Source organism: Electrona antarctica (assembly GCF_951216825.1).
Source record: "Electrona antarctica genome assembly, chromosome: 6".
NCBI lineage: Eukaryota > Metazoa > Chordata > Actinopteri > Myctophiformes > Myctophidae > Electrona > Electrona antarctica.
This window is the reverse complement of record NC_136811.1, coordinates 36,233,485-36,258,484: the sequence shown is the minus strand read 5'-3', so window position 1 is coordinate 36,258,484 and position 25,000 is coordinate 36,233,485. Positions and strand designations below refer to the sequence as shown.

General features: G+C 45.1%; 1 protein-coding gene across 2 annotated transcripts in view; it reads right to left on the bottom strand.

The window, feature by feature from the left end:
- LOC306925326 (beta-1,4-galactosyltransferase 3) overlaps positions 1-23,298 on the bottom strand; it is a 42,224-nt gene extending 18,926 nt beyond the window's left edge. For both annotated transcript variants that reach the window (XM_079504100.1, XM_079504101.1), the window contains exon 1: positions 23,122-23,298. The gene's annotated coding sequence lies outside the window, so the exon portion shown is untranslated. The remainder of the gene's footprint in view (positions 1-23,121) is intronic.
- Positions 23,299-25,000: the final 1,702 nt, after the last annotated feature.

Below are 25,000 nucleotides of genomic sequence, written 5' to 3'. Positions count from 1 at the left end.
GTTTTTTTGTCATTCTCTAGCATGTCATGATCTTTGTGTTTTTAAACGTGACCCACACGTCCAAGACAATCGGTTGAGTTGGCTGTTCAATGTGCATTGCAACGAGGAAGTCAATATGTGAAGTATTTTTGTTGTCATTGCATCGCTTTGATTACGTTAATGGACTTCTGGTATCGTCGCATTATTAGTAGTCTATTTGACAACAGTGAGGAAGCCGGCCTATAAGTCATAAGTCATGATCGATGTATTATGTCGATATATTTTATTCATTGTTTTCTACAGTCAAGGGTTTCCTAATTAGTCTTAAAGAAACAGAATGTCACATTGCTTTACACAACACAATCAAGATGTAACATATACACAATATGATTACATTGCTTAATGATGGTTTCATAACAGAGCTAAAGTTAATTAAATGATAAAATTGCTGACTGATGACGGTTTAAAGAAAATCACCTGGGGAATAATACGCAATGAACATGTCCGAAAGAACTTTACTGGACAGTAAAGTCAAGAGCAGGCTCTTCTGCAAAGACAACAATGACACTGCTTTGATAAGGTTATGTATCAGAAGTATATGATTTATAGTGTTACCACTGGCATTATATACCGTAGGCCTATAGCCTAGGCTACAAGACAAGTCAAGCATTAGGCTATAATGTTTTGATCAACTCACATCAATAATACCGGGTGAAAGAAATATGTCACATATTGTACAATGATCTGAAAAATGAATGAAAATCTAGGTGTGCCCATCACAGCTACCAAAATGTATTTGTGTGCGCTCCAAGACCACTGACATTTTTACTAAGGCATATCTCGCTCATTTCTTAAGCGATTCTTAAAATTAAAAAGATAGTCATAATCATTGGGAACTCTACTTTCAATTGGTGTTGTCAGCCAAGACTGTATTGTCTTCCAATCTAACAATATAGTCACATTACGCACAGGTACGCACAGAGGCTGCTGCATCTTCCTGTCCTGTCATTACAAGGAGCGAGCGAGCGAGAGCCCATAGATATAGGCTATATTAAAGGCCTTTTATATATATGATACATTATGTGATCTCACATAATGTGTGAGTCAGAGCTAACGTTACTCAATGATCATTTACCGTCTGATTGATATCACAGCAATCAACTAGATTTGAATAACAAAACGTATTGGACAATATTTAGCCGCTTGTCAGAAAGTTAAGTGCGCTGAGAGAGAGAGAGAGAGAGAGAGAGAGAGAGAGAGAGATAGAGAGGCGCTCCAAATTTGGTAAGTCAGCCATCTCTCGTTCCGCAATGACTGCTTAAATGTCATGTCATGTTAATAGTAGGATGATAAAAATGCCTATTTACTGTGTACCCTATAGCACTCTCTCGCGCCGACAAATGATAGAGTAGGTTTAGGCAGTTTGTAGTGCTGTCGCCTCACAGCCAGAAGGTCCTGGGTTCGATTCCCGCTGGGGACGCTGTGGGCGTGTTCTCTCCTCCGCATCAGTGCCCATACCCGAGGCAGGGTTGGCGAAAGGGCCTTTCTGTGTGGAGTTTGAATGTTCTCCCCGTGTCCTCTACCCTCACAAAAAACTTGCAGTAATCCTGGTCTCTAAAAACTACCTCCCCCTGGCCTGATGGAGGGGAAAGGAACTGGTTGGAATAACGTGTTCCTTCCACGCGCTACGTCCGGCTGGGGAAACTATCCCTTGTCAGGTGAAAAGAAGCAGCTTGGACTACTCATGCATGAAGGAAGCATGAGGTAAGTCCGCTGCCCCCCCATGTTGGCAGAGGAAGTGTAGCGCCCAGGATTACATTAGATAATTGACACTGGGTGAAAAAAAATGGGTTGAAAAATCGTGGGATAAACATTATAGATTAAAAAAAAGTGAATGCCCCCCCCCCCCCCCCTTTTCCCCCCATACTGTACACGTTTTTCCATACAACAGCTATAATGTCTGAACACAAACTTGAAATAATGCCATTGACATTGAAGGAGAATTTACGTCATGTGTGTCTGAGCAAATTGGCTGGTTATGTCGGTGGCCACCCTTGGCCAATAAGGGACCACCGTTCTTGATGAGGTACGATGATGTACGATTAGAGCACCCCTCACTTCACACGAGATGATTTCCTTTTTTTCATAGTAGTGTATACTTGTACGTCTTTAAATGTTCTGATGAATTGAAAATTGAGAGAACTTGATCTCCTCCTGATTTCAAGTAACACTGTTTTCTGAAAAGCCAGCAATCTCTATAATAACCATGTACGACACCCACCCACCTCTTCAGCTAAATGGCCCTTTGCTCATGCAATGTTATCACTAACTGTACCGATAAGGAATAGACTTTCACCACACCACATGTAATGCCTGTCTTAGCCACCTGGTGGTCTTAACTTAAGGTTTCCTACATCGTCATAATAGGTCCATCCATCCATCTTCAACCGCTTATACTCCTGGGGGATCCCGAGGGGCTAAAAACGTCCATAGCCGTCATCACAAATGTGATGGTTTTATGGTGAGTGGCTATGGCCGTTTTAGCCCAAGGATTGTTTTTCGTGCAAAACAAATGCTTGCAATGGATTCAGAATCATGAAAACCCCAAACAGATTGGAAAAACGTTGTTTGTGAGACAGACAGAAATAACGATGCCCTAGCATCACCATCAACCCATTATGTTCTTCAACATGATGGCTATACTATGCTTGTTCTACTCTTCGTGAGATCAATTAAATGCCAATGATCCTGGATCCAGAAACCACAAATCACACAAGTTGTCAACACATGTTCAACGATACTAAATTATCGTGCTAGGAAGCGACAGTAAGACGTTTAAAGTAGTGAAATGGATAAAACATTTTGTGATAAAACATCCCCTGCATCTAACCTAAGACAGGTAATGACAATGAACCTGAACAACAAGACTACATGAATTTGCCCTGAAAATATGGCAAACTATTGGAAATACCATAGCACAGGAGCTGAAATACTATTGTGCATGATTTTTGGTATCTACAACAGAGAGAGATCCCAGCTAAAAGCCTTTGAAAAAGAGTTATCAGAGAATGAACGAGAACCAGACATGTTTCCCCTGGTTCTCTCAGAACTGGTCAACTACATCGTAGAATCCTGTCTCAGTTCTGATGGTCCTGCCGTCTTCCGTCTCACAGATATGTGCTACATTTCATCCTTGTATCACAACTGGAAAGATTATATCACCATCTTCTTACGTGGCTGCCATCTTGGCACCTTTTTCCATAAGAGTGGCCCTTACAGAGTATTTGTGCCAAATGTCATGCTTGGATCACAAAGTGAATGTTTATGTCATTAATCTGCTGTGACGTTGAAACAGAATTTCCCCTGTCATGGGATTATAACAGTCCAAAGCCAAATCCAAAAACTGCAAGTGTGGATGAAACCCCCAAATTCTAAAGCCAAAGTGCTCTGTGCTTGTGTGGCAGGGATTGTTAAAAGATGTTGCATTCACCACAGTTGTGTAATCCCCAACTGCTCTAGCACGTCTGATCTGACACATGTTCACTCATAAATCAATTAGCGCTCGTTAAAGTAGCCGGCCTTGATCCTAATCCTAATCCCACTGGCTGAAGCTGGCGTACTAAAACAGAGATATGAGAGTGGTGGGTAAATACAGGGACAAAGGGTCTTCTTCAGAAACATGAACAAAAATGTAAAAGTCAACAGAGCGTGTGAGCATAAGGAAGTTCACATTGTATTATGACTTCCCAGCTAAGTCCTGCCCTATGCGGGAGCTAACTATCTCCGTAGACAACGCCCTGGTAAAGTCTGTCCCGACAGCCAGGAACCTTGGTGTTGTCCTGGACAGTCAGCTCTCGTTCAAAACACACATCACAGCTGTCACTAGATCCTGTAGGTTTACACTCTACAACATACGACGAATTAGACCGTTCCTCACCCAGGAGTCAGCCCAGCTCCTAATCCAGACAACAGTCTTGTCAAAACTTGACTATTGTAACTCCCTCCTTACTGGCCTACCGGCATGTGCACTTAAGCCCCTCCAACTGATCCAAAATGCCGCAGCCCGCTTGGTCTTCAACCAGCCAAAATTCTCACACGTCACCCCCCTTCTCCGCTCCCTCCATTGGCTCCCGGTCGCTGCCCGCACAGAATACAAAACTCTGATGCTGGCATTCAAAGCAACCAAAGGCATGGCCCCCCCCATATCTCACAAGTATGATCGTACCCTACAAACCCTCCCGCGCACTCAGATCAGCCAACGCAGGGAAGCTGGAGGTACCTTCACTAAAAACGCCGGGACAACGCTCCACACGTCCCAAACTCTTCTCCCTTCTGGCTCCAAAACTATGGAATGCACTTCCCATCACAGTCAGAACTGCAGCCTCACTCCCAATCTTCCGCCGTAGTCTGAAAACCCACCTCTTCAGACTCCACCATGGCCCGTAGCACTTGCCCTAGCCTAGCCCCTTAGATAGCACATTATGTAGACTTAGATAGTATTTTAAACAGACTTATAGCTTGTTACGTAGACAGCTCTAGAATTGCACTTTATGTAGTCATAGCACTTTATAGTACACATGTATAATATATTATATAGTATAGTATGTATAGTTTACATAGATACTCCACTGTTACGTTCTTAGTCTACGCATGATTCATGATAACTACTTTTTATATATGTGATGTATGCCATGCTTTTGTTATTGCTTAATGTAAATCGCTCTGGATTAAGAGCGTCTGCTAAATGCCTAAATTGTAAATTGTAAATTGTAAATTGACTCACAAGTCAGGATTTATATTTTGACCATTCCAGTAGCTCTGTAGGTTGCGAGAACCCGAGAATGTTCTCCAATGGATTTCACACAGATTATGACCAATCCCCTTGTATTAATCCCTCTGTTCGTCTGTTTAAACTTTAAAGACACTGTAGTCCAGTAATAATGTAATTTGACCTCTAACTAATTGCAAAAAAAACAAACTCAACTGATTTTGCATCTTCAATATATCCTGAATAACAGAAAGAAAGTTGCCTGGAATTGTCTGAGGGGAAAGTGTTGAAAATGGCCTGTACAGTATGGCCACCATTGACATCCTATTATAAGGCAATATTTTCTAAATTTCCTTATGCTTTAAGTAGCATGTGACATATCAAACTAGGTTGTTGTCATGATGCTGAAGCCATTCCAAGCATTAGTTTTGCATAAAAACACTCATTGGGCTAAATTTGGCCATAGCAACTTGCCAAAATGTAATGAGGTCAGCACATTTGGGCAAGTTGCTATGGCCAAATTTAGCCCAATGAGTGTTTTTATGCAAAACTAATGCTTGGAATGGATTCAGCATCATGAAAACCCCCTAGTTTGATATGTCACATGCTACTTAAAGCATAAGGACATTTAGAAAATATTACCTTATAATAGGATGTCAATGGTGGCCACACTGTACAGGCTATTTTCAACACTTTCCCCTCAGACAATTCCAGGCAACTTTTTTTCTGTTATTCAGGATATATTGAAGATGCAAAATCAGCTGAGTTCGTTTTTTTTGCAATTAGTTAGAGGTTGATCCTGTATTTTCCATAGATTTCCTGTACTACTGATGACATGAACTGATGACACTTTACTATTACAAAATCTAATTATTTATTTGTATTCCGCTTTTCTTTAAATGCCCATATAATACGACAGCCTCTGGGAGAAGACTTTAGAACCAAACTTGGTGAATCCCATTTTGGCGAACTGATAGCTATAGCACTGTGCACTAAACACTCAAACACCAACTTTATACACTTGATGCAGATCTAATATGTAGGCCATCACATCCAGAATGGCGCCGGTAGGCCAGTAGGCCTATTGGCACCGGATGAAAAATGGGCTACAAAATCTTGGGATGAAAATGTAAATAAAAAAAACATTAATCGTGGTTATGAACTTGATACTCGATTATTGCGCCCAGTCCTAATTGTGACAAGGACCGATTATCGGCAACGGACGATTTTAGGAGCCGATATCACCATATCAGAAATCGGGACAAAAAAACGATTTTGTCCGATATTGCCCGATTTTTCCTCTCTATATCAACGAGGCATAAATTAGGCGCATGTGCTCCTCTCTGCAACTGCTGTTGAATGAGAGTAGTCTACTGACAAATATACTGTTGTGCCAGGGTGGGACATTTGTGCTATACAACCTGCTGTTGAATTGAAGAGACCAGCTTGATTAGTTTGTTATTATTTATTTTTATTTTTACAGGGGAAAAAAAGCTTTGGGGAACTGTTTTGCCATGTTTTATTTATAATTCAGTTTATAAGAAACTAGACCTGTACATGCCCGTCGGCTACCGGCCTACTTGAGAACGATGCACCTTGGGAACCTAATAATACCCGTTGTCAACTTGTCATAGCACACGTTTTAACCGTCTGTCTGTGTCCCACATGGAGATCTCTTTATCTGCCCGTGTCTGAAGAGGGCAAACTGCAAGGGGCCAGTGAGGCGCTCCAACATTGAAGCACTGGGCCCTAGTGGTAGTGGTAGGAAGAAGGACTGCAGGCGGACCCGTGGATTCATGACGAGGAAACCCTGTGCAGCTGGGCTTTAACATTGAGCACTCGGTTGCACTTCCGCATTTGACCAATGCTTCGCGCCAGATCAATCTCTATCCTTTTATATACTCTATGGCAAACTGACTATCTGTGAAAAGTGGACTCGTTAGGTAATCAGGTGTGGGGTAGTCAGGTGTGGGGTTGCCATGGCAATCAATTGGCAGAGGCAGAGGCTGGAAATTGCACAGGTGAGGGGATTTAGGCCGGGCACTGCACTCCCTGCAGGGGTGTGAAACGCGTGTGTTGAATTTGAAGTCGGTGGGGCAAACGGTTCTCGAGTTATGTGCATTACAACCACTAGACCTGTACGTGCCCATTGCAGTTGACCACCGGCCTACTTGGGAACGATGCAACTTGGGAACCTAATGATATACGTTTTCATAACACCCGTTTTAACTGTCAGCCGGTATCCCACAAGGAGATCTGTGTATGTGTCTGTGTGTGTGAAGACTGCAAACTGAAAAGTGTACTTGGCAGTTGGCAATTCGGCCCACTGGCAGAGCCTGATTGGTTGAGCCTCAATAGGCTGAGGCAGAGGCTGGAAATTGCACAGGTGAAAGGCGTTGGCCTCATTAGGCAGAGCCTGGCCCAGGTGAAAGGAGTTGGCCTCATTAGGCCCACTGGCAGAGCCTGACCAGAACCTTTTGTGGTGGTTCTGGAGAACCGTGGGTCTGACAGACACTATACCTGGCACGCGTGTGTCGAATGTGAAGTCGGTGGGTCAAACGGTTCTCGAGTTACGTGCATTACAACCATACACACACGCACACACGTACGTACGCACGCAGAGCCGTGGCGCATTTATAGTAGGATACACAAACACACGCACGCAGACACACAGAGACGTGGCGCATTTATAGTAGGATGCTGCTAAATGGGAGCCAATTATAATGTTGCATTTGATAGAACAAAACATTTGAGGGTATAGTATTTTCAATTTATATGACATTTTAAATAGGAGATCCCTGAACATATAAAGGTGTTCCATCCCTCATTCTACGTACAATGGCAAGGCAAGACAAAAATACCATTCGTGGAAGACTAGGGTTCATTAGCCTACTCTTCTTCATAGAGAACACACATAAGAAAAACTAAACGCTGCTTTCTGCAGATGATTTTCTCATTCTCATCTGCACATGGAAATGGGAACAGATGGGGAGGAGAATCAGGAGGTTGAGCCTCACTGGCTTTGCCTGGTGGATACTATAAAAACCTGATAAGATGATGGATATGGTATGGTTTATATAGAACAGACTGTAAAGACTCTGGTTAATCCCACAGGAGAGGGTTTCAATTCCACAGCTGCGGGATATGATTAGGAACACAAATACAGTGGGGGAAAAAGAGACCTATAATCTCTTGTGAGAGATACATTATCGATTAATGCATTAATAGTTAATTGATAAGTTTTGATAAGCTTATCGATCGATTAACCGGTTAGTTGATAAACTGCGTTTTTGTACAAAATCGGAGAATCTTAATCTCCTCAATGTCTAAATACAAATCTACAGTTTGCTGATATACAGAAATAACACAAGGCATATTATATTCCTTAATCAAATTTATTTGACCATTGACGATACAGGGCTAGGCAACGGCCTCTTTGTATGTGCGTTCCTCGGCCACACGCGCGCCCAGACAGCATTACATTCACAGAAAACCACCCAATGATAGAACCGCATCATTTTCGATTAATTACGATTAGTTATTAACTGATAATTCCTAGGACGTCTGGAGACGTCTTGGGCACAAATTGGGTTAAGTTTAACCGAATTACGGGACGCCTTTGGACGCCTCCCCTTTAACATCCCTAGCTGGGCAATAATATTGAATATAATAATAACTGTCTGTTTGAAATAAATCTAAAATAAATATTTGATTGTTTTTGTCCATATAATCCAGCCCTAATAGTGTGCCAGCCTAATACCATAAATAACTAGAACTGCACTCTGTCGAGTGCCTACTTGCTTGTTGCACACAAGTAGGCTAGTGCGCAAGCAGAGCGTACAAGTACTGTAGACCGCTACAAACTTTCAAATCTCAGCCTCTCTGTGAAAGAACGTTTGCAATATTTAATTATTAGGTTTAGCTATTTGCTACGTACCTTGCTTTTGGAAGAGAAATAGTATTATTTTGAAGTATGGTAATGATTACTTATGCCTGTTATGGCAGTGGTGTCAGATTACATACATGTATACATAGGGGCATTACCTTTAGTCCACCCGACACTGAAACATGTCATCGTTACGTCACCATCGATAACCAATTATACCCTGGCATTGGTACATATATTCATCACGTCATATGCTCATATGTCTATATGTATGTAATTTCTGAGTTGGTTAGTGGTATAATGTGGTTGTATTATATAGAAATTTCACGAAATACCTTTCGTTTATGGGTAGGTTTCCTTCAAAACCTAGCTGCAGAACATTATTTTATGTACTCCCAGGACAGAAAATTCTAGAATTTTCGCTGTCCTGGGCTCTAGGGGTGACGTAGGAAGCCACGCCTATCCCGTATAGATACCTGCGTGGCTACGTCAGCCCTCATTCAACTTTTCTTCTGCTAAGCTGCGAGAACGAACTTTAACATTCCAGTGTGTGCAGGGTAATATATCTCGCAAACTCGGCCGAGAGATTAATTCTTTAGGACCGTGAGATCTCTGGCACACTCTCGAAGCAAACAGAAGGATACTTCTCGAGAAAAAAAGCCGAACTTCGACACAAGTGAGTTCTAGGCAACTTGTTGCTACGCTAGCTTGTCGAAAAAACAGCTCGCGCCTCTTTTTCTCTCTCGCTAAAGCTAGCGTTTGTTAGCTTAAAGCTATCCATAGTTAGCTTAGCGCTACTAGGCAGATACGCCTGTGGTCTACTATTACACGCCACGAGGAAGATAAACCTGTGGCTGTTAAGCACTCGGACTCCTCTCTCTACAAGCAACCATGTCGCTGACGAGGGAGACCCAGCCCGGGGAAAGACGCCATCGAGGACAGCCGGTGCCCGCCGACTGTCAAGAAGGCCCCAAACAAAAGACGTGCTCCACCTGGGGATGCGGGAACACGATGTCGGGCAAAGACGGGCATGACGAGTGCATGTATTGTCTCGGCCTCACCCACACCCGTGAGTCCATGGAGGAAATCGGTCCCGTTTGCCTCCATTGTGAGAAAATGGACGACGACGTCCTAAACAACAGGCTCGGACGTGTCCAAAGGTATTATGACAACTTTGCCGCCCACGGACTCCGAGAGAGGAGCCCCACTCCTCCCCCGCGACGAGCTCGCATACAAGTCCCGCCAAAGGGGCTTTGGCCCCGCGTCACCACCGGAGAGGGACAACGAGCTACCCCGAGACAGAGGCTCGACTACTCGGGCAACAGAGCCCCAACCGGAGCCTCTTCTTCAAGAGCAGCACCTGCCGGCGCTAGCCGAGACAGGTACGCTACTTCAGCCTCTGCAACCAGGGCTCACGAGGCCACTGATTACGAGGCTCATGGCGCGAGGCCAAGGGATACCTTCGCACCGCGCCGCTCTTCCCCAGCTCCACGTGCTCGACAACACGTCGTGCAGGCCACCATTGAGTGCCCGCCCAGACATACAGCTAGACGCAGACAGCCTGCCGTTGCACCCAGCTATATGGTGGACCGCCTGGACCCTTCCCCAGACCGCGCAATGTCTCCCGGTGGGGAGCATTGGACTACCAGGGAGGAAGGGGAGCTTCGTGATGACGAGCTCCCTTCCTTCCAGGAGCAACTCCAGGACTACCACGTCCTGGACGAGGCCTACGCGGACGAGCGAGATGGCCATGATGACCTCTCCCCCGGGGACTACGTCAGCACCACTCGTCGCCCCTTCGACGACCTGGATGCCATGGACATACAGGAGCACCAGCAAGCCAGGGCTCCTGTCCCCCCGCCTCCTGTACCCCCCATGGATGACTCCAATATTTACGAGATATACAGGAAGGCTAGTGCACGTTGTAACCACACATGGCCTAAGTCAACTGTCAAGGTACTACCATGGGAAGGCAGGACTGATGAGTCCGCCCCCCCCCCTGCACCTAGAAGACAGAAGCTCCCTATGGCACAGGGCTTCGAGGAGGCCATGATGCACGCCTGGGACGAACCCCTCCTGAAGGTGGATTTTCCCAAGGCCAGCGCCAAGGGGCCCAACGACATACCAGATAAACAAACCCTCGCCATAGACTTCATGCCAGCTATGGACAAGGCTATAGCGGCCTACCTGGCCAACCCTGCAGCTCCTAGAGTGGATCACCACGTAAAGGAACCGCAGCTCCTGTCCAGCAGCGTGAGGGAAGCCTCAAAACTGAACAAGTGGCAGTATGCACACATGTCATTCGTGGCGAAGGCCCTCAATGCAGGAGCACTTCTCCAGGGTTCCATGAAGAGCCTCCTCATTGAGATGGGACAGAAGTCCATTAAAGTCCAGCTAGCGGAACTGCCAGAAGACCTGGCCGAGTTACGCCGCCTGAATCACGAGATGGCCACCCTCCAGAGGGACTCCACTCTCCACAACGCCAAGGCAATGGCATGTTCCATCCTCCAGGAGAGATGGCGTTGGGTCGATCAGACCAGCGCCATCTCCCTGGAGACAAAGAAAGAGTTTGTGGCTGGAAATATCCACCCAGACAGTATGTTTAAGGACGCTCTGGCCAAGATGTCAGAGACCATCCAACAGCTCGAGTCCTCCACCAAGACGATGAAGGCGCTCGAACCGCTGGCCAACCAGGCCGCCCCGGTAGGCCGCCCCAAGGCTAAGAAGGCACCCTGGAAGGCCAAGACCGATGACAAACCCAGGTCCCAGGACCGGAGCGGAGATAGACAGCGACAGCCTGCAGGCCGAGGCAGAGCAGACCGCCGCACCTCTCCACCGCCCTACAAGGCCAGGAGCGCTCCCAGAGGCCGAGGCCAGGGGAAGCGCAAATGACCTGCCCGGGCCGGGTCATCTTCCCCACCACACTCAGAGTTCAAGGCCAGAGGTGGGGATCACAGATCTCACCTCAGAGCCTGCGCTGAAGCGCTTAAGGGGGCCTGTACACAGTGCTGTGAGCACCGTTGTACAGACCCCGAAAATTGTTATGTGCAATTCACATGTGTATGTTTTTCCACGTTGTTCAATAAAGAAAACAAAAAAACAAAAAACACAAAAAACAATAAAACCAACTCTGAAGGGCATAGGCCCAGTGGGAAAGATAACCCACACTGTGACAGCTTTAGCTGTCACAGGCCAAAAACTCCACGCCAATTTTTTCCAAACTCAATACCGAAAAAATTCACTAGAGGGAGACATTTCACACAAAGTAAGTCTTCCCCTAGGCAGGCCATGCACCACGCTGACAAGCACAGGGAACCCTTTGTCACGTCATCTGTCACAATGGCGGATATCCGGGGCTTCCCCGTGGATAATCCGTACAATTCAGACAGGATACAGGCTACAGTTCGCCTCGAAACCGCCCACTTCCAGGAAAATTATTTTCTCAGAAGCGAGCGGGCAAAAGGCCGCCATTCTGCAAGAGGAAATCAATTCATTAATGCAGAAAGGCGCCATCACAGAGGTGGCCCTCGACCAATCAATGAACGGTTTTTACTCCCGCTATTTCTTGGTAAAGAAAAAGGGGGGCGGACTCCGTCCCATTCTAGACCTGAGGGCATTGAATCGTCACTTAAAAAAGCTGCGATTCAAAATGCTTACTCCACCAGTCCTCCTACGCCTAATTCGCGAAGGGGACTGGTTTACGTCAATAGACCTGCAAGACGCATATTTCCACATTCCGATTTACCCGCCGCACAGAAAATGTCTGCGCTTCGGGTTCAGAGGAAAAGTGTACGAGTACACAGTCCTTCCCTTCGGAATGTCACTGAGTCCCAGAGTCTTCATAAAGTGCACCGCGGCAGCTATCGCTCCGCTCCGACAGCAAGGGATCCGTCTCGCTACATACGTAGACGACTGGATCCTACTTGCAGACTCTCCACGAGAAGCACTGTCGCACACACATCGTGTGCTCAGCCACCTCGACTCGCTTGGGTTTATAATAAACCACGAGAAGAGCATGCTTATGCCAACACAGTCAATAGACTTTATAGGCATAACACTGAACTCAATCTCTTACACGGCCCGCCTGAGCCAAGAGAGAATAGACGCAACACTGCAGTGCGTGGCGTCATTCAAAAGGGGACGCTCGATTCCTTTTCATGCATGCCTCCGGATGGCGGGGTTAATGGCCTCTGCGGTCTATTTAATCCGCCTAGCAAGGCTACATATGAGACCTTTCCAACGATGGATAGGCTCTCTACATGTACCAATGCACCGTCGGCACCAGAAGGTAACAGTAACATCACAATGCATACTAGCCCTTCAATGGTGGTCAGACAGGAAAACCCTCTCAGAGGGCGTCCCCATGGGAAAGCCTCTGATCAGGAAAGTCATCACTACAGACGCCAGCATGACAGGCTGGGGAGCCACGATGGAAGGACTCACAGCCAGAGGTTTATGGTTGGGGCCACTACGTGCCCTTCACATAAATTACTTAGAGCTCATGGCAGTCTTCCTCGCCCTGAAACACTTCGAGCAGCGCATCCTGGGTTGCCATGTCCTAGTCAGGACAGACAACACCACGGCCATGTGCTACATCAACAGACAAGGTGGACTCAGGTCCCCTCGTCTTCATCAACTGGCTCAGAAACTGATCCTGTGGTGCAACACACGCGTCCTCTCAATAGTAGCGTGTCACGTCCCAGGTCTTCTGAACACAGGGGCAGACCTGCTGTCCAGAGGACCTCTCCGCTACTCAGACTGGTCACTACACCCTCATGCAGTGGCCCAGGTCTGGAGCAGGTTTGGGAAATCCAAGGTGGATCTCTTTGCCACAGAGGAGAACACGAAGTGTCCCCTCTTCTTCGCAATCAGGGGACCATCAACGTTGGGGCTAGACGCTCTGTCACACCAATGGCCCAAAACCCTTCTCTACGCCTTTCCCCCGCTATCCCTCATCAGCCCCACTCTGGACAGAGTGAGGACTCAGGGTCTGAAGGTGCTCCTAATAGCCCCGTCGTGGGGGGTCTGGAGGTCGGAAATAACCCCTCTCCTCTACGACCAGCCGTGGAGAATTCCCCTTCGAGCGGATCTCCTCTCTCAAGCGAGGGGGGAGATCTTCCACCCTCACCCCCAGGACCTAGACCTATGGGTCTGGCCCGTCAAAGGGTGATGTTGACTGCCGTGGGTCTACCTCCGAACGTAATCGAAACGATTCAGAAAGGCAGAGCCCAGTCAACAAGGGACCGTTACGACACAGCCTGGCGCGTCTTCGAGCATTGGTGCTCACGAAGACCAGACCAAACAGTCCCCTACCAGGCCTCAGTGATCGACGTCCTGTCATTCCTGCAGGAGCTCCTAGACAACGGTCTAGGCCTCTCCTCAGTCAAGGTCCATTTGGCGGCAATCTCTGCCTGCCACCCAGGCTTTGATAACCAGACGGTGTGGAAGCACCCGCTGGTAAAACAATTCATGAAGGGTGTACGCAGGGAACATAGGACATGCAGATCCCTCGTTCCCTCGTGGGATTTGTCCCTGGTTCTAAAGGCGCTGGCTACAGCACCCTTTGAACCACTACAAACCGTGAGCCTCAAGCTCCTAACCCTGAAGGTGGCTCTCCTGATCGCACTCACGACAGCAAAAAGGGTCAGCGACCTACATGCGCTCTCGATCTCTCCAGACTGCATGAGGTTCGATGAGGGGTCGACCAAGGTCACCCTAAAGGCAAACCCCGCCTTCATTCCCAAAAATGCTCTCTCAGTGTGTGTGCCAGTGAACCTACAGGCTTTCCATCCCCCGCCGTTCTCCTCTGACGAAGACAGCAGGCTTAATTGCCTCTGCCCAGTCAGAGCTTTACGCATATACGCGGATAGACTGGCTCCCTTCAGACAAGGAAGCCAACTCTTTGTGTCCTGGGGTGCCAGGACCAAAGGAAAGCCCGTCACGAAGGTCACTATCTCTAACTGGATAGTGGAAGCCATCCGTCTGGCCTACACTAGCCAAGGCGTGGATTCCCCTCAAGCCCTGAGGGCCCACTCCACAAGAGGTGTGGCAGCTTCCTGGGCACTCTACAAGGGTGTCTCCATTCAGGAAGTCTGCACAGCAGCAAGCTGGTCTACACCCTCGACTTTCGCCACATACTATAACCTAGATGTGGCAGCGCCTTCGCTAGCGCACGCGGTCTTGGGGGCCGCTGCTCAGTAAGGCATCAGGGCAGCATAGCGCTGCCTCCTGCTCTCCACAAGGACTAGGTTCTGGACCCAAAAGGGTCCGAGCCCCTCCCAAAAGGTGTACCTGGGACCCACTGGAAGTTCAGGTCACGGGAGTTCATAAAGTCCCATAAACGAAAGGTATTTCGTGAAATTTCTATATAATACAACGTTAAAGGTTACTTTAGTAACCACGGTTGTATATATAAATTGAACGAAATACCTTTCGTGGAACGCCCTTCTGTTCTCTAAAGCAGAAGAAAAGTTCCGAATGAGGGCTGACGTAGCCACGCAGGTATCTATACGGGATAGGCGTGGCTTCCTACGTCACCCCTAGAGCCCAGGACAGCGAAAATTCTAGAATTTTCTGTCCTGGGAGTACATAAAATAATGTTCTGCAGCTAGGTTTTGAAGGAAACCTACCCATAAACGAAAGGTATTTCGTTCAATGTATATATACAACCGTGGTTACTAAAGTAACCTTTAACGTTACTCGGGTGGTTTGATGCGTATGTCCCTTGAATCCACCCGACACTGAAACATATCATCATTACGTCACCATCGTAAACCAATTATACCCTGGCATTGGTACATATCTGGGACATACGCTTCGTAACATGACGGAAAACATACCTGCACGGTCTGCTTGCGCAAGTAACTATCTTGGACACTAGGCCAATCCTGTCCAATGCATACAAACAATACCCGTCCTTTGTTCTAGACTTGAGCAAACAATAGTAAAATAAACAACTGTTTAAACAGCAGAAACCCCCACGAACAAAACTAAACCCAATGATTTCACTCTCACCGATTGCCAAACCTGACACAACTGCTCAATGTGTCAAATAACAACACAATAAGATCAATAAGTCCTGCTAGTGCATGGCTACGCACTACATAGTCCAACACAGAGGAAGCTTCCAGGAATGGAAATTTAACCTCCTATTGATGCACCAGTCCTATTGTCCCATTCCAGCCACAGGTCATACAAGTATATGTAACAGAGTATCTTTCTGTTTAGAAGGGGCCGTTTAGTGCCAGAGAGCCATCTTATACTTGAGCAGGGGTGTACAGTGGGAAAACTGGGCGGCGGGCGCCTCTTCAAACAAAGCCAAAGCCTTGGTCTAGCATGGAGACAAAGACGACCCGGGGACAAGATTTAAAGGCTTCTTTCTTTTTCTTTTTTCAAGGCTGAGCTTACCATCACAAGATGAGTGGTGATCGAAAGAAGAGAAAGGCATGGAACAAAATAAAGGGGAGCTTGAGAGACCAGGGGAGAATTGAAGAGTATGCTTTCCCATGTCTTCTGCACAGATATCTCCCATCCTTCTGAACATTTGAAACTCAAAGCGATGCAGGATTGGCATGACATAACAGCCTCCATTATGTCACAGTAAAACATCCTCTTTCTAGTCCTTTTAACTCAACTACCCCGCCCCCACCTCATTCTCCTTCTAAACTAAACCTCCTCCATCAACCACTGTGCATCGTACGCTTCAAACGAGGATGAAAAATAACAGCCAACAAATAGGACATTTTCTCATCTGCCCACAGCACATTAATATTACATATATACGGTATGTCCACATGCCTGCTTGCACACACTGACTCAAATGAATGCGAGAGCAGACATGGAGGCCAGTGTGGTTGTGGTGGTGGGTGGGTTGATATGTAAGCAGACAGGAGAATAAGTACGAGGCTAGAGTATGGGAGATGTATATATAGATTATCTATGGCCTGGGTCTCGTGGTGGATGTGGTTGATGGGAGGGAGGGAGGGCATAAGCAGGCAGTCTAATGAAAGTAGAGAAAAGTCAAGAAAGACGCTGAGAGCTATTGGTTATCGATTGTAGCACCACGTGCATGCTTGACCTGGCTGAACCAGTATCTGTGAAAGCAAATGGAGGCAAAGTCTTTTTAAGCGGGAGGAAAGTATGTAGAGAAAAAGCACATCTGGCAAGCATCTGTGCTGAAGAAGAGCAGATTGGCAGCAGGCAGCAACAGAGTATAACAGTAGTGAAGGTTGACAAACATGCCACACGGCCAGACTGTGGTGTCTGTTGGTTAAGGCCATAACCTGTTAACCCATCAAAGCGGGTTAGTGGATGTAAAATCTCTCATCTGCTCGGGAGAGCATCATCTCGCCTAGTCGGGTCCCTCCATCCCATCGCATCAGCCTGTTGGGGATGAGCCGCTTGCTCTCTCTCTAGACTTAAAAGCATGACCTTCCCTGACAAATCCACTCACAGCAATGATAAGGGGGAAAGGCCATGAAATCCCATGAAACATTTACTTTCAGTCTATAATTTCTGAATATAGCCCAAGATGAGGAGGAAATATTGCAGGCTATAGGCTAGCCTACGGCAATGTGGTTTGCATCACTCCAATATTATGCATGCCACAATGTGCATTGGGCCAATTTATTTTCCTTTCAATAAATAAGGACAGGATGTTTAACTTTGTATCCAACTTTTCTTAAAGTCATACTGTCATTATCTCCGCCAGGTGGGATGGCCGAAAGCTGGAGATTGTGTTTTTGTCCTTGTCCAGCTAATCTCTGGCACCGCTGGACCATTCAGTATGGTTGGTTGTATTTCCTATTTGCCCAGTCTGGTGTATGAGATTAAACTAGTTTTAGACGTGCTGGCAATATTAAAAATGTCTACAAGCAACCTGTGCTGACAACCTCAGAACGCTAAATGCTGAACAATACCAACTGGTACCGCCTTTAGCACAAATTCATTATTACTTTTTGAGGGGCGCTAGCCCCTCCTATATACAGGTTTAATGTTTGTCTTTAGTTCAATGTTTGTTTTGTAAACGCCATTGACAATGATGGGAAAATTTACATCATAATGTGCATCATTATGTCATATTGTCTCTGTATTGTTTGGCGTTTAATGTTTGTGTTTGCAACGTTTGTTTTACATCACCATTTCATTATCTAATCAACATGGGTTACATAGTAAATCGCTCACTGGCGTTCGCAATCACTGGCGTTTGCAATTAGCACCCCTCACATCACACAGGTGTGATTTTTAGTAAGAAAAGAAATGTAAGAAAAATTTGTACTGCGATTGGCTGGGTATGTATGCATGTAGGTGTCCTCTCTTGTTTACATTTTACGTCACCATCAACAGCCAATAAGGGACCACCATTCTTGGTAACTAAGGTACGTTTCAAGGTTGGTATAAGGTCAACGGGTCTAAAGGAGACCAGCAGTTGTATTAGACATTAGTTAGTAGCACTCAAAGTAGAGATACAATACAAAGCAGTGATGCCAGTGGTGAGCGCACCTCATGGCGTGCTCTGTTTGCGCACAAGTAGGCCATACATGTACATGGCCTACTTGTGTGCAAGGCGCAAGTTGGCATCTCGACAGAGTGCATTTCTAGTTTTTCTCTGCCACCATCTGTAAAGCTGTTACTCTGTTCGAATATTCTTCAATAAATTGTTAACACTTCACCGTGACTGGATATTAATATTTTCCTTAATAGCCCTGACATCATCCATGAAACTGTTCTGAAAAAGCATCTGTCAGAATTCTACAAGACAAGTGGAGATAGATGTTAACATTTCCTTGAAATGAGGGGATTTATAAGTTTCTCCATTTTCTCCTCTGTAAAAATAGCCATTTGTTTTTGTTCATGACATGTATTACTGTGTGCTATGGCGTGTTGATAAATTGAATACATATGAGCACAACGGAAACAAGTTCCCAGGACTTAGTTTGTGTTATCCTTTTAGCCCAAGTGTTTCATTTTTTGGCTAATAAAGTATTCAATCAATTAATCAATCAGTCAGTCGTACAAGCAATTTCCCCTGACGACTGCACCCTGCGACTGACACGACCGGAGATTTACGCTCCTAGGAGCACACTCTTGTAGCGCTCACTCACTCATGTCTGACTGCATTATAATCAATGGGTGGAGAACCATTGACTTCAATGGGCTTCACGTGGTGCAACACGTCCAACGTATCAACTCCTTCCCATTTCTTCCATAGAATAAAGTGAATGGGGAAGAGGCCTGGCTATGTCGGACGGACACATGAGTGAGTGAGCGCTTAGTTTTACTAGTCTTTTGGGCAATGCCACTCTGGTAGCTCAAAAAGGATTGGAATGCTGCAGGGATAAATTGTCAGAAACTGTATTTATTAACTTAAAAATAAATTTCCGGTGCCTACATCATATTGGTTTAATAGTATTTAGAGAAGTTTAGGAGACAAAAAAAGTGGAATGGTTGTGAAAAATAGTGTGATAACCAAAAATTACTTTTGTTTAACTTAAAGTTTAAGTTGACTTTTAAGTCGCATGTCTCATTGTTCCTGTAAAATTATAAATTAACCTTACCCAACAGGTTTTATGGCAAATAAAATACTTAAGTATGCTAATCACTCTCCCATTGTTCGTACTCGTCTTCCTTAACTCTGCTTGTATTAGACATCTTTCAATACAAGATACAGTTAGGATGTGTTTGAAGATTTGTCAGAGAAAGAAGGCGGGTGCACCACTTGAAATTGAGCTCAATGCATTCAATAGCCTGGCCCTGATGTCTGGTCACAATCACTTACCTAGTTGTGCACAGTGAATTTCCCACCACGGCGAGTTTCATTTTCAGACAGAACCAAAATTCACCTTGAATTTTGTGGCTTCTCATCATTGGAGAATGATTTGACAAAGCACACAAGTTACACATTGTCCTGGGGGAGAATGTGAGAAAGGAAGGTGATCGCCAATGTTCCAAGGAAAACAAGAACCAGTGCTTTGTGTATTAAACACAAAAGAATATAATGCTACCATACGCTCTTTGTTGACGGGGTAATTTGTACTTTTAAGAAATTCAAGAAATCCAGACATAAGATAGGCATCGTGTCATAATAACAACCGTAGTGGCAGTGCTAGACTAGATAATGTAATAATAAGCTACAAAACTGCAATGAATAGCCTACATGGGAACATCATTAGCAATAATACAAATAATAAAAGAGAGAACAGGGAGTTCTCTATTCTCTTTCCCTATTCAAACTCTTCCTGTAAGAGCAATGTTGAGTTTGCGCGAAAAGATTTTCACACACACACTTCGTGTGATGTGACAATAGTCACACACCAATTCTGATTCTGATTTAAATTACACCCTAAACTGCATTTAGCTCCAAAATAGGACTCAAAAATGTCCCAAAAGTGTGGATAAGCTGCCACAAATGTGGCTAAAATACAGTATAAATACAACATTATTATCTTCCTTTACTTGACTTTAATAAGAATAATTAAATGCACTATTTGCAATTGGAAAAGATAGTTTGAATTGAGAGGGAGTGAAGATAGATTTTACCAGACATGGCAACCCTTCATTGACTATTTCAATAGGTGCACGCTAACCCCTCCTACACAATAGATATCATCGAAAATTGTAAAGGAAAGAAAAAAAAGGAACTGAGTGTTTTTTCTTTATTTTATTTTTTCTCATTTAAAAAGAAATGTCTGTAATTCAGTTGATTTACAACGTGTTGGGAAAGTTTGAGAGCAAGAGTGTCTGTCCTGTTGTCTTTGTTTGTCTGTTCACATTTGTCACTGTTTAAATGTTTTTTGTTTTTTCTTGTTAATCACATTTACAGTATATACCTATTTTATTATGTATTGTATTTGGAACATTTACACTACCTGTCATTATTCTTTTTATTTTATATCACTTAATTACTCATCATCAGTCAAAGATATTCTGAAGTTATGTCATATACAAAATGCCTAATAAAAACAGTATTAAAAAAAATAATAATAATTAAAACACCACTTTTGTTTCTGGATTTGCAACTATGCTCTCATCCATCAACTGTGCAAGACCAGGCAATGGAATCATGAGCAAACATGTCCTGAGAAAAGAGGTGTCTACATAACAACAAGAGCTAGCTTCCCTGTCATGGTAACCCCTCCTCTCTCTCTAGCCATTCATTGCTGGTGCAGCTGGTACACGTCTCTATGGCGATTCCCTTAGGTCTGACTCCATTGGGACAGGCTGTTCAAGTCGGGGAGAAAAAAAATAACATCCTCCTATTCCTCATGCATTCTCTTGTACGCTTTCTTCACTCTGCACTGTCTGCAGCTCATGCCGTTTCCATAGTGCAGCAAGTTTGTTAGTGGCCAGTTCCTCAGGGGAAGCCTTCTAATCAACCATGATGAGCATCTCATAGTGGCTTCTTGACAACTAACTTAGAAATTACATCCATGTGCGTGGATCATGAAGACACAACAAAAACACCAGATACGGTTACATGAACCCACAACAAAACCATGCTTTATATGGGGGGTGCTGCTATTCAATAGCAGCAGTGCTACAACCATCCACCTATAAAACAAAGACAAATAGCAGCTGGGATGAATCCGGCTGGGAAGGTGATCGGAGCGGTTGTTAGATGGGAATGTTGTCTTTTTCTTATCCCACAATTTTGTAACCCATTTTTCACCCCTGTGTCAATTATCTAATGTGATCCTGGGCTCTACACACCCTCCGCCAACCTGGGGAGAGCAACGGACTTGAACTCATGCTTCCTTCATGCATGAGTGTCCAAGTCGCTCCTTTACACCTGACAGGGGGAGAGTTTCCCTGGTTGGACGCAGCGCGTGGAGGGAACACGTTATTCCAACCAGTTCCTTTCCCCTCCATCAGGCTGGCCATCAGGGCATCAGGCTGGCCAGGAGGAGGCAGTTTAGAGACCGGGATTACTGCATGTTTTTTGTGAGGGTACCTACGGGGAGAACGTGCAAACTACACACAGAAAGGCCCTTTTGCCAACCCCACCTCGGGTATGGGCATGTTGTGTCTAATGTTGACTTTCCCAAATGATAAAAGGGAGTTGGAAAAGACTGGGTCACATTACTCAAGCTATGCCATGGACAGTTGCTCAGAGAATATCAGTGCTGCTGACCAAGCAGGCCATTAACAAGGCAGGGCGAAGAGTTGTAACTGGTGTGTGTGTGTGTGTGTGTGTGTGTGTGTAAGTAAGAGGGGGGTTGGAGATGAATCTGGCAACTTCAGTTCATACATGAAAAGTGGGCTAACAGCAACACTTAGGAAAATAGTCTTTGAAGTAGTCTTTGAAGAGGCATTCCTCAGGGGATTGTAGCCCACAGGACATTATTAGCAACCCCGGCCACCGTAGCCTGTAACCGTAACATGTTCTAAACATTAAGTAAACTTGCTTGCTTGACTTGATCTCTGAATCAGTAGAAGTGTGGCTGATACTGATATTGTGCGGTGTATCAATGTCTCTTTGCCCTCTAGTCAAAAAAGGATTAAGTGTGAACAGTAACGATCACAGACGCTCAGAAAAGAAATGACCAATTGTGCAAAAAGCTTGTGAGATCCTAAGAAAGATAACATAAAGATAAGGCTATCAAGTTTGTCCCCTTAGAGAATTAGTGCTACCCCCCCCCCCCCCCACACACACACACACACACACACACACCAGCTCCTCTCTCAAAGTATTGACTCAATCACTCTGACAGTTTAAACAAGAGGGGGGCAACAGGGCCTTTTGTTCAGATCCTCTCCTGCTCTGAGTCTCTCCTCTTCCCCTGGTGTGAGAACACAAACACAACACAGAGCTTGGAGCTGAGGTGAGACTACATGGTTGAGCAAAGCCAGGTCGTTTATTATTTGGTTACCGTAATCAAAATGTGACCAAATCAGAGTTGTATAATGCATTCCACAAGTTTAAGTTAGCAAAAACTCATCTAATCCCTGCGTAAAGTTACAAAAACGATGCTAGGCTATGCAACTATAAATGAGCCATTTTCACAAAGTAGCAGACTGAACTTTATTTCAACTTCCTATCAGACAACGTATTGACCAGTAACCAGACAACACACACACACACTTGGTTAAGGGTTGTAAATCTCTATCTCACAATTCAAAATCAGGCTTATTTTAACCGTGGCTCCTGTCAGGAGTACTAATGCCTGTGCAAGCAGACAATCGTCTAAATGAAATGTGTTTCCAAGGAATCCAAGCGCAGGAGAGGGGGTGGGGGTCGGTTGAGCAATAATTTAAAAAAAATCACCTTTATGGTCGATGTAGTGGTAGTAAAGTAATCATAGCCTCATCATACTGTCCTTTGATAATACCAATGACACGCCAGAGCAGAAGGACTGTTGTTATTCCTAATCGGTTTTCTACCCAACAGTTTCCTATCCAGCTGTGAAAACAGACAGTCGTCTAGTAGCTAGCCCGTTAGCCACACACGCTACGAGCCTCTTGCTTTTTTTTAACGTCGTTTCATCCTTACCGTTGGACTTTATTTTATCCTGCAGTTGTTGGGTAATGTGTCGCCGCCGGGTCCCAATAACAGCCTCTTGCTCCTTTTCTCTTTCGGTTGGGTTCCGACAGGTTTCGAAGTGAGTGCTGCTGTGTGAGTTAACGGTTTGTTAGCAGCCAGCAGCAGCAGGCACTAGGCAGCAACACTGGTCTCCACCCTCAAGACGGAAACCATCGACAGCAGCATGTCGACATCTCCTCCAGTCCACACAGGAGGGGATTGGTGACTCAACTTTGGTACAGCCCAAATGTGGATGCGTGTGTTATTAATACATTACATAAAGTATACACAATCACTGTGAATCACATTCATCTTCCCTATACAGATATCAATTAAAAATAAGGATTAAATAAAGAAATTGTTAAACGTAGTTAACATTATGGTCTGGACTCTGGAGGACCCTGATGTCTTACTAGTAGGCCTACTTTTAGTACTTTTCTGGTTTCATCCTCGTAGCAGTTTTTGTATTGACTTGTGCTTTCGTTTGAAATGTACCCATACTGTGAATACAAGTTTCAATCAATCAAGATCACACAAGGTCATTTTCGGGCCCCCATATCGTCTTTTTGACCAATATGCCCCAATCAATCAATCATGCATTAAGTAAATCAGACTTTGTTTCCATGTCTAACATCAATCCATTTATTTATCAGGGCTGTGCAGGGAGCACTGAGGGGGAAGGGGCCCAAACCCAAGAAAAGGGCACATTTTGGGGGTAGTCTTTTTGTGGGGTTCGTCCTTCGTGCCATTTCACACCAGAAATGTACATCAACCAAAAAAGTCAACCAAAGAACAAGATTCCTATACAGGATCTCCTCACTGGTAAACAAAAACACATTGAAGACTCTAACAGGAGCCCTCATACAAGGAGTCTTCGACTATGCATGCACCTCTTGGTACCACAGCACTTCCCAAAAGAAACTGGTCAGGCTACTACTGGGCCTCACCCCTCAAACCCACTTCACCCCTGCCCACTTTGACAGGCTGGAATGGCTTGACATGACGACTGAGTACAGCATCTTGCAATGGGTCTGGTCCACAAGATTCGATACACCACCAAGATACCCATGTACGTGTCTAAATAAGTAAGTCCACACCCACAACACCAAAGGGAGTTCAACAAAACATGTGCAACCCAGATTCGGCACAAACAAAGGGACTAAATTAATTTCGCTCCTATGGCACAAAAATGTGGAACGCCCTACCAACTGTCATTAAGACATGTGAATCCCTTGACTCCTTCAAAACCGCTCTCAAAGGGCACCTACGGACGGCTGCAATTAAAAACTGGCCACCGTAAAATCTGAATCCCCACCCACCCCTTTCCCCCTCACTGTATGGGTTATATCTTGCGCCACCCCTTAACCCTTATCCCTAAACTTATTTGCCATTATTTACTATTTTAAAAAACCTTTTAAAATAGTTCAAATAGCTGATCTACAAGCTCACCACATGTAGATGTAGATCGGCTAGTTGAACTATTTGAAAATTATTTTCAAAATAGTAAAAAATGACAAATAAGTTTAGGGATAAGGGTGGCACAAGATAAAAAGCACAGCCAACTTCCAGTAGAAAAGGGTAACCACCGGTCAAGTGGAAACCAAAACCGTCTGGGCAGTTGCACCAAAACCATGGGCACTACGGCCATGTGGGCACTTGGACAACTGGCCACCTTGGCTTAGTGGTAGTGGGCCCTAGGGACAACTGGGCACCAAAACCATCTGGGCACTATAGGGATATGTGGGCTGCGGGCACTTGGACAACTGGGCACCACCTGACTCATGGTCTTTATAGTTGATTATACTGTATACTAAAGACATATATCGTAGACACGATACTTTCGTTTGTG